Source organism: Theropithecus gelada, chromosome 5 (assembly GCF_003255815.1).
Source record: "Theropithecus gelada isolate Dixy chromosome 5, Tgel_1.0, whole genome shotgun sequence".
NCBI lineage: Eukaryota > Metazoa > Chordata > Mammalia > Primates > Cercopithecidae > Theropithecus > Theropithecus gelada.
The window spans coordinates 86,598,386-86,618,112 of NC_037672.1; the positions used below are offsets into that span (position 1 = coordinate 86,598,386).

At 40.5% G+C, this 19,727-nt stretch overlaps 1 non-coding gene across 1 annotated transcript; it reads right to left on the reverse strand.

Annotated features, from left to right (window-relative positions):
• Window positions 1-16,319: 16,319 nt before the first annotated feature.
• LOC112625538 lies at window positions 16,320-16,428 on the reverse strand. Its single transcript, XR_003119632.1, has one exon. It is a non-coding gene; the product is annotated as a U6 spliceosomal RNA (small nuclear RNA).
• Between the last annotated feature and the right edge of the window lie 3,299 nt (window positions 16,429-19,727).

The window sequence follows — 19,727 nt, forward strand, 5'->3', positions numbered from 1 at the left end:
AGTGATTGAAATGGTTTGCTTCAGAACAGATGGTTTCCTGCTATTATATAGAAAGTGCTTTCTGAAATCTCCTGCCTTAGGAGCTGTGATGCCCTGCATCTGAACAGTAGCCTACATTACCTTGACGTTGGCTGCAATAAAATAACTCATGGTGGGATGGTATATTTGGCTGTCATACTGAAAAGCAATACTACCCTGGAAATAATAGATCTGTCTTTTAACAGAATAGAAAATGTAGGCACTATCTCAGTGAAACTCTTACTCCACACATGAGGAGTCTTAAAGTGTTGTCAGTAGTCAGCAACAACATGGAGGGAGAACTTGTTGCACTTTCACAATCAATGAAAACAAATTCCACATTCTCTGTATTAGTTTGTTTTCATGCTGCTGATAAAGACATAACTGAGACTGAGTAATTTATAAAGAAAAAGGGGTTTAATGAATTCACAGTTCCATGTGGCTAGGGAGGCCTCACAATCATGGTGGAAGGCAAAAGGCATATCTTACATGGCGGCAGGCAAGAGAGAAAATGAGATCCAAGTGAAAACGGAAACCTCTTATAAAACCATCAGATCTCATGAGATTTGTTCACTACTATGAGAACAGTATGGGGGAAACCACCCTCATGATTTAATTATCTCCCACCGGGTCCCTCCCACAACACATGAACATTATGGGAGATACAATTTAAGATGAGATTTGGTTGGGGACACAGCCAAATTATATCATGCTCTAGTATCTACATTTGGGGAAACAAACAAATTTGTTAAGACTATATGCATGGCATATTCAGACTTAATTCAAATGGGCCATCTACAAACAGACAATGTGGATGTGGAGCCATTTGTGGTGACAAATGCATGTACCTTACAGAAGTCTCCAATGGCCTTAAAAGGCATTATTACTGGACACCAACCTAGGGAGAAGCTTACAACCATTCATCTCATGTAGGTTTTGCTCTTGTTTCAGTAGGTCAACATCTATGGAAAAGAAGCTCTAAAATAATGTTCATACATTTATTTTATTACTTTCACAGAGATTAATATTTTATAGCCTATTCAACTTTTCTTTATAAATTAAAAGTTTTTCTGTGACAAGTAACCAAAAAATGCTCAACTTAAAATGGCCTAAAAAATAAGGGGAATTGGTTCAGTAAAGGAAAAGTCCAGGGACAGAGCAGGTGCATAAGCTTGCTAGGGCTGCTGTAACGAAGTACCAAAACCTTGGTGGCTTAAAACAATAGCAATGTGTGCTGTCACAGTTCTGGAGGCCAGATGTCTGAAGTCAAGGTACTGGCAGGGTAGTGCTCCCTCTGGAGGCTCTGAAGGAATTTTCCTGTTTAGCTTCTGTTCAACATTCTTTTGAGTTCATTGGAACCAAAATTGGAGTGTTTATGGTTGTGTCTCACACTGTCTCCATCTTCACATTGCCTTTCTGTCTGTCTATGTCTAATCTCTGGCTTATAAGGAAGCATGAGATTGCATTCAGGACTTGGATAATCCAGGATTAGCTCTTCCGCACATGACCATCAACTCAATCCCATCTTTCGCCATATAAGATAATGCTCACTTTTTGCTATTTAAGGCAACATTTGTAAGTTCCAGGGATTAGGATGTAGACCTATCTTTGTGGCCACCATTCAGCTCACTGCAGCTGGCATGCTGGATCAGACCCAAATTATGTCATCAGCACTTTGTTTCACATCATTTTTCAACTATCTTCTGGTGTGTGGCTTTGATTTCAGTCTCCATTTATAGTACGATGGTGGCAACAGCTCTAGATTTTATATACTCTCAACTTCAAATCTGGTTGAAGCAAATTTTTTTCTCCCAGATGCCTTAGTGAGATCCTCCTGGGGCTTCCTTACATCTGAGGAGTCACCCATCTGTTCCCAAACTGATCCCAGTAGCCGGGGGGAATCTGAGGTTCTGACTGACATGGCCCAAGTCATATGATCCTAGCATCAGCTCTTCTTCATCATCTAATCACATGGACTGGGAGTGGGGGAGGTGTGTGGGCTGTTACCACAAGAAAGGGAAGTGGATGCCAGGTGACAAGATAAAGAGACAAAAACAAATCAAAACAACAAACCCACAAATGTCCACAACATCAGCCTTGTGGATAAGATGCTTTAATAAGACTCCTGCTCATCTAGAAGAAGGAAGCAACTCTATGTAATGCAGGATTTCAGTGGGGAGAGGGTATCTGGCGAGTGGGGCAGGAGGAGAGACTTCCTTGAGAAGCGTTTAATTGAGATTTCATAAAGCTGTGTTCTGTGTGAGGTGACCCTTCCATGGGCCTTCGTGAATATTTAATAAAATCTAGAAAAATTACAATATCCTTAATTAAACCAATTAATTTCTCATTAAAATAATGAAGGTGTTGAATTTGCATTAAGTTTGGGGGTTGGCCAAAATAGAGTCAGCTCTTGTAGATGAAACTGGGAGTGCAGATCTGGGTTACATGTAAAATAGAACCAATGCTCTCTCTTCATAGGGTTGTGAGGGGTCAACTGAGATCAAGGGTATGAAAATGCTTTGTAAACCGTAAAGGGATACACTCCTGGGAATTACCCTTGAGTTGTTTTCATGACTTTCCTCCTAAGTTCATATTCATGTAGGCCTATTAGTTTCCCTCTGACCATCCCCAGACACTGTTGGCCATCAGGGAATCAGTCAAGAATGAAGATAAATCTCCTGAAATCCATCTTTCCACCAATACCTCAGAGCACATCCCTGCTGATGGTAAGGCATCATAGCGAACAACGCTGCCAGCTATGACTTATTATGTAGACAGCAATTTCAGAACTTTAGTCAAGCTTCAGTAAATCAGACGAAAGTTGACTTCTTATATTATTTTATGTTAGGGACTTTTGCCTGAGACACATTGACAGGCGTGGTTTGCATCTGTTTAATCTTCTGAAATAGCATGCAAAATGTGTGTGTGTGTGTGTGTGTGTGTGTGTGTGTGTGTGTGTGTATCCATGACATGCTTCTTGCATTGTCCTGGGAAGAGGGTCCATGGTTTTCAACAAATTCTCAAGGGAATCATGACCCCACCAAAGGTTAAGTACTACTGACCCATAGTGTTTCTAGTGGGATTTTGTTGAAAGGTGAATGAAGAAATGTGAGAAATCTAATCCCACTCAGTTTTCAGCTTACTTCTACCATCTCTTTTCTGAGGCTCTGTGGTGCTGCTCTGACACAACAGCTTAGGAAAAAGCAAAACATTTTGTTTGCACGTGTGTGTGTGCGTGTGTGTGGGACTTGTTCTTTCTTTTTTTAAAAAGGACTTATTTTGTGTTTATATTTTTAATTAGAAAGATAATCACGCTACTTTTAGAAAAATCAGAAACTAAAGAAAAATAGAATGTGATTTCTGCAAAAATCATTCAAAGACCTCATGAAAAAGTTGGCTGGCAGCATAGCCAAGTGAGTGTCAGATACAGCTGAGTTAGTGTTCTGTGAAATTTTGGAAAAGCTGCTTAATCTCTGTGAGTCTGTCTTCTCATTAATAGCATTGAAATAATCATTGTATTTACCTCATAGGGTTCTTGGGGATTAAATGAGAAAATGAATGTAAAGTGCTTAGCACAGTGCATGCCTGGCACTCAGTAAGTGCTTAATATATGATAGTGTTTGGTCATGACTATTGTTCTCTTTCCAATTGTGTTTGCATCCTTGAGATACTGTTTACAATTTCGTATCCTGCCTTTTTCTCTTTTCATTGTACTAATTCCCCATGTTATGTTGTACTTTTTATTAGCATTAGTTTCAATGGCTACATTATATGAAACACAGGGGATACATTCAAATTTACTGGACCATTCTCCTGTTGTTAGATATTGAGTGTTTTCAATTTTTAACTACGGTCATGTGCTGCGTACCACATTTTGGTTGATGATGGATTGCATATATGACAGCAGTCCAAAAAGATTATAATGGAGCTGAAAAATTCCTATCGCCTAGTGACGTCATAGCCTTCTTAGTGTCATAGCACAATGCATTACTCATATGTTTGTGGTGATGCTGGTGTAAACAAACCTACTATGCTGCCAGCTATATGAAGCATAGCATATACTATTATGTACAGTACATAATACTTGATAATGATCATAAATGACTATGTTACTGGTTCATGTATTTACTCTACTATGCTTTTTATGGTTATTTTATTTTTCTTTCTTTCTTTTCTTGAGAGATGGTCTCACTCTGTCATCCAGGCTGGAGTGCAGTGGCACAATCATAGCTCACTGTGGCCTCTACTTCCTGGGCTCAAACTATCCTCCTATCTCAGCCTCCCAAGTAGATGGGACCACAGGTGCGGGCTACCATGCCCCGCTAATTTTTTTGTTTTTTGGTAGCTATGGGGGACTCGCTATGTTGCCCAGCTGGTCTTGAACTCTTGGGTTCAAGAGATCCTTCTGCTTCAGCCTCCTGAAGTGTTGGGATTAAAAGTGTGAGCCACTGCGCCTGACCTTTTAAAAAATCCTGAACACTAGACAACCAGGGATATTTTTATTTTAGAGTATATTCCTTCTAAGAAAACAATTAACTGTAAAACAGCCTAAGGCAGGTCCTTCAGGAGGTACTCAGAAAAAGGTATTGTTATCATAGAAGATGACTACAGCTCCATGTGTGTTATTTACCTCAAAGACTTCCAGTGGGATGAGATGTGGAAATGGAAGACAGTGATACTGATGATTCCAACCCTGTGTAGGTCTGGCTAATGTGTGTGTTTTCTTGCGTCTTTGTTTCCAACAAAAAAGTTTAAAATTAAAAAAAAATGTAAAAATAGAAACAAGCTTATAGAATAAGAATATAAAAGAAGAAAATATTTTTGTTCCATTGTATAATGAGTTTATCTTTTAAGCTAAGGGTTATTACAAAATAGTCAAAAAGTTAAAAAATTTAAGTTTATAAAGTAAAAAAGTTACAATGAGTTAAGGTTAATTTATTATTATTGAAGACAGAATTAACAAAAAAAATTTAGTGTAGCCTAAGTGCAGAGTGTTATAAAAAGTCTATGGTAATCTACGGTAGTGTCCTAGGCCTTCACATTCAGTCGCCACTCACTCACTGAGTTGCCCAGAGCAGCTTCCCCTCTTGCAAGCTCCATTCATGGTGAGTGCCCAATATAAGTGTACTCTTATAGAAAACATTTATATTAAAAAGAAAACTTTTATACTTTTACTGTACTTTTTCTTTTCTTTTCTTTCTTTCTTTTTTTTTTTTTTTTGAGATGAAGTCTTGCTCTTGTCGCCCAGGCTGGAGTGTGGTGGCATGATATCGGTTCACTGAGCCTCCACCTCCCGGGTTCAAGTGATTCTCCTGCCCTAGCCTCCTGAGTAGCTGGGATTACAGGTGCCTGCCACCATGGCTGGCTAATTTTTGTATTTTTAGTAGAGATGGGGTTTCACCATGCTGGCCAAGCTGGTCTCAAACTCCTGACGCTAGGCAATCTGCCTGCCTCAGCCTCTCAAAGTGTTGGGATTACAGGCATGAGCCATTGCGCCTTGCTACTGTACTTTTTCTATGTTTAAATATATAAATACTTGCCATTGTGTTACAGTTGCTTACAGTATTCAGTACAGTAACATGCTGTACAGGTTTGTAGCCCAGGAGCATTAGGCTATACCAAATAGACTAGCTGTATAGTAGACTATACCATCAAAGTTTGTGTAAGTACACTCTATTATGTTTGCACAATGATGAAATTGTCTAATGATGAATTTCTCAGAAAATATTCCCATTGTTAAACAACACATGACTATACTATAAATGAATGATGTCATACACAATTTTGGATTTGTTGGTTTGTTAGAACCCAGATTAGATAATCTCATTAATATAGGACGCTGAGGTAGGAGAAAGGCTTGAACCCAGGAGGCGGAGATTGCAGTGAGCTGAGATTGTGCCATTGCACTCCAGCCTGGGAGACAGAGTGAGACTCCATCTCAAAAAAAAAAAAAAAAAAAAAAAAGTTTGACTGCCCTAAAAATCCCTTGTTCTTGACCTAGTTATCCCATCCCCCCAAGCCTTCGGCAACCAATGGTCTTTTTACTCCCTCCCAAGTTTTTGCCTTTACCAGAATGACATATAGTTGGAATCATACAGTATGGAGCCTTTTTAGATTGGCTTCTTTCATTCAGTAATATGCATTTAAGGTTCCTTCCTGTCTTTTGATGGCTTGAGAGATCATTTCTTTTTATCGCTGAGAAATAGTCCACTGTATGGATGTATCAGAGTTTGTTTATGCATTCTTCTATTGAAGGACAGCTTGGTTGTTTCCACGTTGGCAATTATGGATAAAGCTGCTACAAGTGTGCATGTGCAGGTTTTTGTGTGGAAATAAGCTTTCAACTCCTTTGAGTAAATACCAAGGAGTATTGCTGGGTCAAACATGGTCCTTCGCATAACCCTCTTATTTGCAATATACTTTCACATTCATTAATTTACCCAATTTTCACAGGAGTTAAGTGAAGCATGTGTTTTTATTCTTACGTAACAGATGGGAAACTGAGGATCCAAGAATTTAAGTAAGACATACAAATTCACATAGTTGGTGAGTGTGTAACCAAAAACACTTAATCCAGCCTCTTCATACAGCCTGAAGTTTACAATAAAGCAATTAGCTATAGCCAGAATAATTCTCATGATCTCATCCCACACCTCTCAAACAATGAGACCAGGCCAGTCTTAGAAAAATGGGGAAGTAGCAAGGTCCTTTTACTGTCTTCCTGGGTCCACACCCAGAGTCTGTCTTTCAGACGTCCTCTGGTTTTTTCCTCCAGGATCAAAAGCACCATCACTACCACCCTGGAGACTGCCCAGAAACGGGCCAGATAACTCGATGAAGTCATTCGAGTAATTGTTATTATTAATGACTCAGAGTGCTGCCCCTCCCAGATGAAATACGCATTTCACAGTAGTTTAAGGACTTAACTCAAAACAGTGAAAAAATGTGGCAATTTTTAGCACCCTGGCAGGACTTGGAGGGTGGAGAGAGATGAAGTGAGATCTCTCAGTGCTCCTGAAATTATACCTCATATTTGGTTCATACATATCACAGGTAATGCATATGACAGGGTAATTTCCTGACATTGCCATGGCATTTATTCTTTCATATCATTCCAAGTTGCAGAAATTACCCCCAGAGAATTAGAAGAAGGTATCAATGGGCAAAATGACTTAGGTATAGTTACATTTCCTTTCAGTACCTAGGCCTTAATTTCCCCTTCAGTTAAAAGGCTGTTAAATAAATATATATATATATATTATATATATATATAATATATATATATATTCCCCTTCATATTATATATATATATATGCATATAAAATATATATGCATATATTTTAAGTGAAAGCAAGTTTATTAAGAAAGTAAAGGAATAAAGAATGGCTACTCCATAGGTAGAGCAGTGACATGGGCAGCTCAACTGTGTATACTTATAGTTATTTCTTTTCTTTTTTTTGGAAACATAAAATTCTGTTAAAAACATGCAACAAATAAAAATTACTAGAGGAAAGCCATAGGACTTGTTGCTGAGACATAGTGAGAAAAATGATTGTTAGTCAGAAAAATTGTTGAATGAGGCATGAAAAATCTCTTTTTTTTTTTTCATTATATTTTAAGTTCTAGGGTACATGTGCACAACATGCAGGTTTTTTACATAGGTATACATGTGCCATGTTGGTTTGCTGCACACATCAACTTGTCATTTACAGTAGGTATTTCTCCTAATGCTGTCCCTCCCCCAGCCCCCCACACCCCAATAGGCCCCGGTGTGTGATGTTCCCTGCCCTGTGTCCATGTGTTCTCATTGTTCAACTCCCACCTATGAGTGAGAACATGCGGTGTTCGGTTTTCTGTCCTTGTGATAGTTCACTGAGAATGATGGTTTCCAGCTGCATCCATGTCCTTGCAAAGGACGTGAACCCATCCTTTTTTATGGCTACATAGTATTCCATGGCGTATATGTGCCATATTTTCTTAATCCAGTTTATCATTAATGGGCATTCCAAGTCTTTGCCATTGTGAATAGTGCTGTAATAAACATACGTGTGCATGTGTCTTTATCATAGAATGATTTATAATCCTTTGCGTATATACCCAGTAAAGGGATCACTGGGTCAAATGGTATTTCTAGTTCTAGATCCTTGAGGAATCGCCACATTGTCTTCCACAGTGGTTGAACTAACACTCCCACCAACAGTGTAAAAATGTTCGTATTTCTCCACATCCTCTCCAGCATCTGTTGTTTCCTGACTTTTTAATGGTCTCCATTCTAAGTGGTGTGAGATAATATCTCATTGTGGTTTTGATTTGCATTTTTCTGATGACCAGCGATGATGAGCATTTTTTCATATGTCTGTTGGGTGCATAAATGTCTTCTTTTGAGAAGTGTCTGTTCATATCTGTTGCCCAGTTTTTGATGGGGTTGTTTGTTTTTTTCTTGTAAATTTGTTTAAGTTCTTTGTAGATTCTGGATATTAGCCCTTTGTCAGATGAGTAGATTGCAAAGATTTTCTCCCATTCTGTAGGTTGCCTGTTCACTCTGATGATAGTTTATTTTGCTGTGCAGAAGCTCTTTAGTTTAATTAGATCCCATTTGTCAATTTTGGCTTTTGTTGCCATTGCTTTTGGTGTTTTAGTCATGAAGTCTCTGCCCATGCCTATGTCCTGAATGGTATTGCCTAGGTTTTCTTCTAGGGTTTTTATGGTGTTAGGTCTTACATTTAATTCTTTAATCCATCCTGAGTTAATTTTTGTATACGGTGTAAGGAATTTTCAGCTTCCTACATATGGCTAGCCAGTTTTCCCATCACCACTTATTAAATAGGGAATCCTTTCCCCATTTCTTGTTTTTGTCAGGTTAGTCAAAGATCAGATGGTTGTAGATGTGTGGTGTTATTTCTGAGGCCTCTGTTCTGTTCCATTGATCTGTATACCAGTTTTGGTAGCAGTACCATGCTGTTTTGGTTACTGTAGTCTTGTAGTATAGCTTCAAGTTAGGCAGCAAGATGCCTCCAGCTTTGTTCTTTTTGCTTGTCTTGGCAATTGCAGGCTCTTTTTTGGTTCCAAATGAACTTTAAAGTAGTTTTTGCCAATTCTGTGAAGAAAGTCTGTGGAAGCTTGATGGGGGATAGCATTGAATCTATAAAAAATTACCCTGGACAGTATGGCCATTTTCATGATATTGATTCTTCCTATCCATGAGCATGGAATGTTGTTCCATTTGTTTGTGTCCTCTTTTATTTCATTGAGCAGTGGTTTGTAGTTCTCCTTGAAGAGGTTCTTCACATCCCTTGTAAGTTGGATTCCTAGGTATTTTACGCTCTTTGTAGTATTTGTGAATGGGAGTTCACTCACGATTTGACTCTCTGTTTGTCTGTTATTAGTGTATAGGAATACTTGTGATTTTTGCATATTGATTTTATATCCTGAGACTTTGCTGAAGTTGCTTATCAGCTTAAGGAGATTTTGGGCTGAGACGATGGGGTTTTCTAAATATACAATCATGTCATCTGCAAACAGGGACAATTTGACTTCCTCTTTTCCAATTGAATACCCTTTCTTTCTTTCTCTTGCCTGATTGCCCTAGTCAGAACTTCCAACATTATGTTGAATAAGAGTAGTGAGAGAGGGCATCCCTGTCTTGTGCCGGTTTTCAAAGGGAATGCTTCCAGTTTTTGCCCATTCAGTATGATATTGGCTGTGGGTTTGTCATAAATAGTTCTTATTATTTTGAGATATATCCCATCAATATCTAGTTTATTCAGAGTTTTTAGCATGAAAGGCTGTTAAATTTTGTCAAAGGCCTTTTCTGCATCTATGGAGGTTTTTTTCATTGGTTCAGTTTATCTGATGGATTATGTTTATTGATTTGCATATGTTGAACCAGCCTTGCATCCCAGGGATGAAGCCCACTTGATCATGGTGGATAAGCTTTTTGATGTGCTCCTGGATTCGGTTTGCCAGTATTTTATTGAGGATTTTCACATTAATGTTCATCAGAGATGTTGGCCTAAGATTCTCTTTTTTTTGTGTGTGTCTCTACCAGGCTTTGGTATCAGGATGATGCTAGCCTCATAAAATGAGTTAGGAAGGATTCCCTCTTTTTCTGTTAATTGAAATAGTTTCAGAAGGAATGGTACCAGCTCCTCTTTGTACTTCTGGTAGAATTCGGTTGACCATCTGTCTGGTGCTGGACTTTTTTAGGTGGTAGGCTATTCATTATTGACTCAATTTGAGAACCTGTTTTTGGTCTATTCAGAGATTCAACTTCTTCCTCGTTTAGTGTTGGGAGGATGTATGTGTCCAGGAATTTATCCATTTCTTCTAGATTTTCTAGTTTATTTGCATAGAGGTGTTTATAGTATTCTCTGATGGTAGTTTGTATTTCTGTGGGATCAATGGTGATATCCCCTTTATCATTTTTTATTGCATCTATTTGATTCTTCTCTCCTTTCTTCTTTATTAGTCTTGCTAGCAGTCTATCAATTTTGTTGGTCTTTTCAAAAAACCAGCTCCTGGATTCCTTGATTTTTTGAAGGGTTTTTTGTGTCTGTATCTCCTTCAGTTCTTCTCTGATCTTATTTATTTCTTGCCTCCTGCTAGCTTTTGAATGTGTTTGCTCTTGCTTCTCTAGTTCTTTTAATTATGATGTTAGGGTGTTGATTTTAGGTCTTTCCTGCTTTCTCTTGTGGGCATTTCGTGCTATAAATTTCCCTCTACACACTGCATTAAATGCGTCCCAGAGATTCTGGTACATTGTGTCTTTGTTCTCATTGGTTTCAAAGAACGTCTTTATTTCTGCCTTCATTTCATTATTTACCCAGTAGTCAGTCATTCAGGAGCGGTTGTTCAGTTTCCATGTAGTTGTGTGGTTTTGAGTGAGTTTCTTAATCCTGAGTTCTAATTTGATTGCACTGTGGTCTGAGAGAGGTTTTTGTGATTTCTGTTCTTTTCCACTTGCTGAGGAGTGTTTTACTACAAATTTTGTGGTCAACTTTAGAATAAGTGCAATGTGGTGCTGAGAAGAATGTATATTCTGTCAATTTGGGGTGGAGAGTTCTGTAGATGTCTATTAGGTCTGCTTGGTCCAGAGCTGAGTTCAAGTCCTGGATATCCTTGTTAAACTTCTGTCTTGTTGATCTTTCTAATATTGACAATGGGGTATTAAAGTCTCCCAATATTATTGCGTGGGAGTCTCTTGTAGGTTTCTAAGGCTTTGCTTTATGAATCTGGGTGCTCCTGTATTGGGTGCATATATATTTAGGATGGTTAGCTCTTCTTGATGAATTGATCCCTTTACCATTATGTAGTGACCTTCTTTGTCTCTTTTGATCTTTGTTGGTTTAAAGTCTGTTTTATCAGAGACTAGGATTGCAGCCCCTGCTTTTTTTTTGCTTTCCATTTGCTTGGTAGCTCTTCTTCCATCCCTTTATTTTGAGCCTATGTACATCTTTGCACATGAGATGGGTCTTCTGAATACAGCACACCAGTGGGTCTTGACTCTTTATCCAATTTGCCAGTCTGTGTTTTTTAATTGGGGCATTTAGCCCATTTATGTTTAAGGATAATATTGTTATGTTTGAATTTGATCCTGTCATTATGATGTTAGCTGGTTATTTTGCCCATTAATTGATGCAGTTTCTTCCTAGCATCGATGGTCTTTACCATTTCGCATGTTTTTGCAGTGGCTGGTACCAGTTGTTCCTTTCCATCTTTAGTGCTTCCTTCAGGAGCTATTGTAAGGCAAGCCTGGTGGTGACAAAATCTCAGTATTTGCTTGTCGTAAAGGATTTTATTTGTCCTTCACTTATGAAGTTTATTTTGGCTGGATATGAGATTTGGGTTTGAAAATTTTTTTCTTCAAGAATGTTGAATATTGACCCCCTCTCTTCTGGCTTATAGAGTTTCTGCCAAGAGATCTGCTGTTAGTCTGATAGGCTTCCCTTTGTGGGTAACCCGACCTTTCTCTCTGACTACCCTTAACATTTTTTCCTTCCTTTCAACCTTGGTGAATCTGACAATTATGTGTGTTGGGGTTTCTCTTCTCGAGGAGTATCTTTGTGGTGTTCTCTGTATTTCCTGTAGTTGAATGTTGGCCTGCCTTGCTGGTTTGGGGAATTTCTCCTGGATAATACCCTGCAGAGTGTTTTCTAACTTGGTTCCATTCTCCCAGTCACTTTCAGATACACCAATCAAACGTATATTTGGTCTTTTCACATAGTCCCATATTTCTTGGAGGCTGTGTTCGTTTCTTTTTACTCTTTTTTGTCTAATCTTGTCTTCTCAGTTTATTTCATTAATTTGATCTTCAATCACTGATATCCTTTCTTCCACTTAATCAAATCGCCTATTGAAGCTTGTGCATGCATCACGAAGTTCTTATGCCATGGTTTTCAGCTCCATCAAGTCATTTAAGGTCTTCTATACACTGTTTACTCTAATTAGCCATTCATCTAACCTTTTTTCAAGGTTTTTAGCTTCCTCGCGATGGGTTAGAACATGCTCCTTTAGCTTGGAGAAGTTTGTTATTACGAGCTTCTGAAGTCTACTTCTGTCAACTTGTCAAACTCATTCTCCATCCAGTTTTGTTCCCTTGCTGGCGAGGAGCTGCGATCCTTTGGAGGAGAAGAGGCGCTCTGTTTTTTGGAATTTTCAGCTTTTCTGCTCTGGTTTCTCCCCATGTTTGTGGTTTCATCTACCTTTGGTCTTTGATGTTGGTGACCTACAGATGGGGTTTTGTGTGGATGTCCTTTTTGTTGATGTTGATGCTATTCCTTTCTGTTTGTTGGTTTTGCCTCTAACAGTCAGATCCCTCAGCTGCAAGTCTGTTGGAGTTTGCTGGGGGTCCACTCCAGACCCTGTTTCCCTGGGTATCACCAGTGGAGGCTGCAGAACAGCAAATATTGCTGCCTGATCCTTCCTCTGGAGGCTTTGTCTCAGAGGGGCACCTGTTTGAGGTGTCTGTTGGCCCCTACTGGGAGGTGTTTCCCAGTCAGGCTACACAGAGGTCAGGGACTTGCTTGAGGAGGCAGTCTGTTCTTGGAACTTGAACGCCATGCTGAGAGAACCACTACTCTCTTCAGAGGTGTCAGACAGGGATGTTTAAGTCTGCAGAAGCCGTCTGCTGCTTTTATTCTACTATGCCCTGCCCCCAGAGGTGGAATACATAGAGACAGTAGGCCTTGTTGAGCTGTGATGCGCTCCGCCCAGTTCATGCTTCCCGGCCTCTTTGTTTACACTGTGAGCTAGTCAAGCCTCAGCAATGGTGGACGCCCCTCCTCCCGCCAATGTGCAGTGTCGCAGGTTGATCTCAGACTGCTCTGCTAGCAGTGAGCAAGGCTCTTTGGGTGTGGGACCCACTGAGCCAGGCACGGGAGGGTATCTCCTGCTCTTCTGGTTGCTAAGATGGCAGGAAAAGTGCAGTATTTGGTCAGGAGTGTACCATTTCTCCAGGGACAGTCTGTCACAGCTTCCTTGGCTAGGAAAGGTAAATCCCCTGACCCTTCCACTTCTTGGTTGAGGTGATGCCCCACCCTGCTTCGGATCACCCTCTGTGGGCTGCACCCACTGTCCAACTAGTCCCAATGAGATGAACCACGTACCTCAGTTGGAAATGCAGAAATCACCTGTCTTCTGCTCGATCTTGCTGGGAGCTGCAGACCAGAGCTGTTCCTATTAGGCCATCTTGGAAGCCAGTTATTTCTTGATTATGTGCTAAACAAGGTGTGGATTGTTCATGAGTTTTCCTGAAAAGGGGTGAGCAATTCCAAGAACTGAGGGTTCCTCCACTTTTTAGACCATATAGGGTAACTTTCTGACCTTGCCATGGCATTTGTAAGCTGTCATAGCACTGTTGAGATTGTCCGGTGAGGACAGTGAGGACGACCAGAGGCCACTTTCGTCACCATCTTGGTTTTGGTGGGTTTTGGGCAACTTCTTTACTGCAACCTCTTTTATCAGCAAGATTTTAGTAACCTTCTATCTCATCCTGTGACTCAGAATGCTTAAACTTTCTGGGAATGCAGCCCAGTAGGGCTCAGTCTTATTTTACCCAGTCCTATTGAATACTCCATCCTATTCAGGATGGAGTCACTCTGGTTCAAACACCTCTGACATATTTCCCCCCTCCCTGTTACAAGGGAACCCTTAATCCTAAAGGTTCTAGAGGGACGAAGACCCACCTTCTGTAACTTCTTCAAGGCTCCCATCAGTAGTCTTTATCACCTTCACAGGTTAATTACCCTGAGTGAAATATATCACATATGTTGTTGGGGTAGAGGTGGCATGTCACAAGCATAATAGGAGTATAGTAGTTTTCTCTCTATAATCTCCATGTCATTACAAATAAACATATAATATGAATACAGGCTACTAATTATCCAAAGGCAGCTTCATGACAAATCTCTTACAACCGGGTTGCTGCCTTTAAACCCTGCCCTTGTAGAGACTTTATGGCTACCACAGAGAAATCCTTCTTAAAACAGTTTTAGAAAATAAAATAAACATTCCGGCATGGATTTTGACACTATTCCTCAAATGTAGGAAGAGCAATGCCCTGATTGTTACAATGAGGAGCTGGCCTCTATCCAGCATGCTGTAGTTTTATTTTTTGCCACAAAATGACTCAAATTCCTTCCTTTTGCCATTAAAATTTTAGTAGTCGACTGGCCTTGGGCACCTCTGATCTTGAATAATCTTTGACATCTTACAGTAAATGAAAACATTGCTTGCCTAAATATGATTCCAATATATATATTTAAGATTGAGGATTTCTGGGTCACTGTTTTATTTCTTTCCTGAACTGCAGAGAAACAGTTGGCTACCTCTGTACAGCTTTTGGGTGAGGAAAGTGTAACTTAGAGCCATCCTCAAAACGAATCATCTTTGGATGGTAATGATTTTCCAAGGGGAGATTTTAATTCAGTTCATTCTGGGTGCCAGTATCAGGATGAGATTTTCAGAGTTCACCCAGAGCAATCATTTATAACAATACCGGTAGAGCATTTAAGTCAGCTTATCTTTCTGTGGCCTTCCATTGCCCTCAAAATAAAATCCAAACTTCTTAACAACGCTTTAAGGCCCTTTACAATCTATCCCTCTAGCCAATCCAGTGGTCCTCTGTCCTTGGGATCCTTGGGCACTTATCACTCCAGTTGAACTTGAGTCTGCAGTGTAACAGTTGCTTACACTCTATCTCCCTCAGTAAGTTGTGAGCACTGGATTCTCATTCCTGAGCATAAGGCATGGTGTTCTGTAGCAATCCACAAATATCTGATGAATGAATTAATGAATGAAAAGAATTCAGGCCAGATGCAGTGGCTCATGCCTGTAATCCCAGCTCTTTGGGAGACCGAGACGAAAGCGTCACTTGAGGCCAGGAATTTGAGACCAGCCTGGCCAACATGGTGAAATCCCATCTCTACTACAAATACAAAAATTAGCTGGGTGTGGTGGCACATGCCTGTAATCCCAGCTACTTCTGGAGGCTGAGGCACGAGAGTCACTTGAGCCTGGGGGGCAGAGGTTGCAGTGAGCTGAGACTGCACCACTGTACTCCAGCCTGGGTGACAAAGTGAGACTCTCTCTCAAAACAAACAAACAAATAAACAAAAAATGAAAGAGAAGAATTCATTGATGAATCCACACTATGGAATGAGCTATGAGTACTTTACTAGACAGTTAGCTTAAACAAATGTAGTCATATAAGTCTGCGAAGATCATTGGTCTACTATTAACTTGTTTTCCTCACTATGAAATCGGTAAGCCCTTCAGTGGAGAGAGGCCAGAAGAATTCATTCTGCCCTGGCTCCATGTACCCTGACACATTTTCTTTTTTGGCCCTAGTATTGCATTGTCCCAAAGCCTCTTGTCAATGCTTTACTCCTCTGAATCCCACACTTGTGTGCACTGGAATGGGTTCTTTCCTTTATGAGAATTTTAATAGAAATTTTTAAGACTTCTCAGTCTATCTGAATGAAGTTGTACAAAGTTTACAGTTTAAGGATGATCCTATTTCAATGACCTGGACTCTTGGTGTTTTTAATTTGCTATTGCTATTGTAAGACCTCTGTGTTGCCTGACCTTGAAGAAGCCTGATTTCCTTTATTGTGCCTTCTGCAGAAAGCAGAGTTCTGCTGCCTCTTCCTGGGGCATTGTTTTCTCTGTTCCATTCTGTCTCTTAGCTTTATGCAGGAGCATTGGCAGATATAATCAAAACCACCACCACCACCACAACCCCTATGCTAAGTATTCTATCCATATTTAATATTTTTATTTTCACTTAAACATTTTTTTTGGTAAAAAATATGTAGTGCTTCATGAACTTGTGTGTCATCCTTCAGCAGGGGCCATGTTAATCATCTTCTCTTATCATTCCAATTTTAGTATATGTGCTGCCAAAGTGAGCACTCCATCCATGTTTATTCATGGAATCCTCACAGCGCCTATGGAGTAGGTGCCGTAATTATAAGCTTCTTTTTGCAGATGAGGAAACTGAGGCATAGAAAGACCGATTTGCTCAAGGTCACATCTAGGGACCCTTGTGGTCTAGCTCCAGGACATTACACTCACCTCGATCTTTCTCGGGACCTCTGTGTGTTACACTAGCAAATATTCTGCATCCTCCACCATCCTCGCTGTAGCAGCCAGAGCTTTTTTATGTCATACTGACCTTCATGTGGACTTTACAGACAGAGCCATGAAAGCAAAATGCTTTCCTTTCATGTGGTCTTCATTTCTTCAGTCTGCCTTTCCTTCTTGCTCAGTCAGCCCTTGACCTTGTGCTGAGTGATCCGTGGGTATTCGGCACTTTTCCCAGTCATAAGAGAATCCTGCTGGAGGAAGGATGATGTGATAGTATGAAGCAGTGGGGGTTAAGTTTAGGGTGCGGCATGTTGGGGGGCCTGTTGGGAGAAATACAGTGAGAAAATGTCTGAGACCCTTTGGTAAAATATTGCAGAATCATGTAGGCTTTGTACCATCCGTCTCTATCACTGTTTAGAGTTTTCAAAAACAGAAACAGTTTTGTGAGCCAGGTGGGGTAGGAATTATCATTATTATTTATTTTTTTGCTGAAAACCGCAGCTCAGAAAGCAAAATGATTGGCTGTAGGTCATCCAGCTACTAAGCAGTGAAGCAGGTTTAGCACTTCTATTTCCTTTCCCCACAGCGCCCTGTTTCTCTGTGATTGTACAAGCAGATAATGAACAAAAACTAACATCTTCTGTCTTCATAATTGAAACTTTTCTTTTGTTGCTTTCCCAGAAAACAAATGAAAAATGAACTTGGAGTCCCTGTTGACTGGCTTAGCTATTGTTACTACCTTTCCTCTCCCTGACAAATTCTAGTGTGTTAGGGCGGTGATTGTGATGAGCAACTTCAGAGGGGCCAAAGCTCTGGTTGCTGGACCAGTAATCAAATCGTTTTGTCTGGAAATCCAGCTGACTCGTACATGAGTCTGGATTATTGAACCCAACTGGCTAGTATGACTGCAAGAATGTCACCTTATTGCTCTGTTCTTATTTCCATCTCTTTTCCAGGCTATGGGGAATTATTATATGCTGCTTGAAGTATAGTGAAGTAGGAAAAGAAAGATTGTTTTGAAACTTCCAAATGCTTTAATTTACTTCCATCCTGCCATGGAACATTCCACCACGTGTTTGTGTGATATTCACTTTTACTTTCCCCTCTCCATCCTTCACCAGGTGTTATTGTTTTCAGCATAAGAATGTATTATTTTTATTTTTTTGAGACTAGAGTTTCACTCTTATCACCTAGGCTGTAGTGCAATGGCACGATCTTGGCTCATTGCAACCTCCGCTTCCCAGGTTCAAGCAATTCTTCTGCCTCAGCCTCCCAAGTAGCTGGGATTACAGGCACCTGCCAGCGTGCCTGGCTAATTTTTGTATTTTTAGTAGAGATGGGGTTTCACCATATTGGCTAGACTGGTGTCGAACTCCTGACCTCAGGTGATCTGCCTGCCTCGGCCTCCCAAAGTGCTGGGATTATAAGCGTAAGCCACTGACCCTGGCCCGGAATGTATTATTTTTATATAAAATGGCCTGCAAAAAATTAACTCTGCTCTATTATTGTTATTATTACTATTGTTAACAGAGGGTCTCACTGTGTTAACCAGGTTAGAATGCAGTGGCACGATCTTGGCTCACTGCAACCTCTGCCTCCCGGGCTCATGCGATCTTCCCACCCCAGCCTCTCTAGTAGCTGAGACCACTTTTGTATGCCACTGCTTTTGGCTAATTTTTTAAAGGTTTTTGTAGAGACAAGGTCACACTATATTGCCCAGGCTGGTCTTGAACTCCTGGGCTCAAGTGATCCTCCCTTCTCGGCCTCCCAAAGTGCTGGGATTACAGGAGTGAGCTATTGTGCCCTGCCAACTCTGCTTTAATTGTAACTTAAGCCTCCAAAGTGGAATGAAGACTAAATGCCAAATTTGCTTTATAATAAGGGAGAAAAAACCACACCCAACTATAAGCAATCTTTACATTTCTTCTTCTATTCACTTGTATACATTGTCTATTTTACCTAAAGGAAAAGTTCTTTATATTCATTTTAATTCACTAAAACTTTGTTCCACGCCTATTTTTGGCTTTTTCCTGGTTAAGTCTCCAAACAATGAGACACAGTGTCCACCCTCACAGAGCTGACAGATTTTGAGAAATGAAAAAAACGTTGGTTTTCCAAAGATTCTCTGGAGACAGAAACAGGATTGTGACACACACAGAATTGCAGGGCTTCTATGCACATCTCTTTTCAGTAGTGCTTTGCCAGCCCCCATGGTGTCTGTCCCTGTGCAGAAGTAGGTTGCTGGTCATCCGGATGTTCTGACTCTGGAAAATGCTGCCATCTCCAGCTCTTTCTCTGGCTGGTCCAGCTCACTGCTCATTTGAGCCAACAGTATAATCCTGTTATACTCTCACACATTGATTACAAAGCAGAGGTACTTTGTGTTTTCCCTGCTTTATAGGAACGCTTCAAATTATAAATTGTAAAAAAAATAAGTAGACAAATAAAAAAACAAAATTCATTCACTTTTTATATTGCAACTCCCTTTTTTTTAGAATTCCCACTAGACTTTAAGTTAAGCTCCCTGAGGTCAGGGACTGGGTCTCTCTTATTTCCTCTCCTGCTGCCTATGCCCAGTGCAGAGCCTGGTCCATGTTATCCACTCAATAAATATTTTGCTAAATGCAAATGGATGACTCCATGACTCAGGCATGCGTCTCTGTGAACGTGGCCAAGACAAGCTGAGTGGCAGACACCATGCCGTACTAAAAATTATCCCTTCTTCTGACACTGGCTGACTGTCCTTGGAACGTGTTAGTGTGACTTGGCCCTCTCTTCCCTCAGGATGAGTTCATTTCCCAGGAGGCTTCTCAGACCCTCATGTAAGTAGAACCTTGGCAGAGCCACCCTGGGGGCCCTCCAGACTTGGCCAGGTCCTGTCTGGATCCTGGAGTGAAGGCAGCCTGGGCTCAAGCCAGGGTTCAGCTACATAAACAATGACAGCTGGGATGTCAAATGGAAGGACAAGAACTAAGAGAGAGAGAAACAGTTACTTCTGACTGGGAAGGTCAAGGAAGACATCGGGCAGATGATCAGAGGAATGCACCAGCTGCAGGAGCAGAGTCACGGGGCACAGAGGAGCACAGTGTTCCTGGGGAGTGGTCAGAGGCCTGCTGTGGAGAATA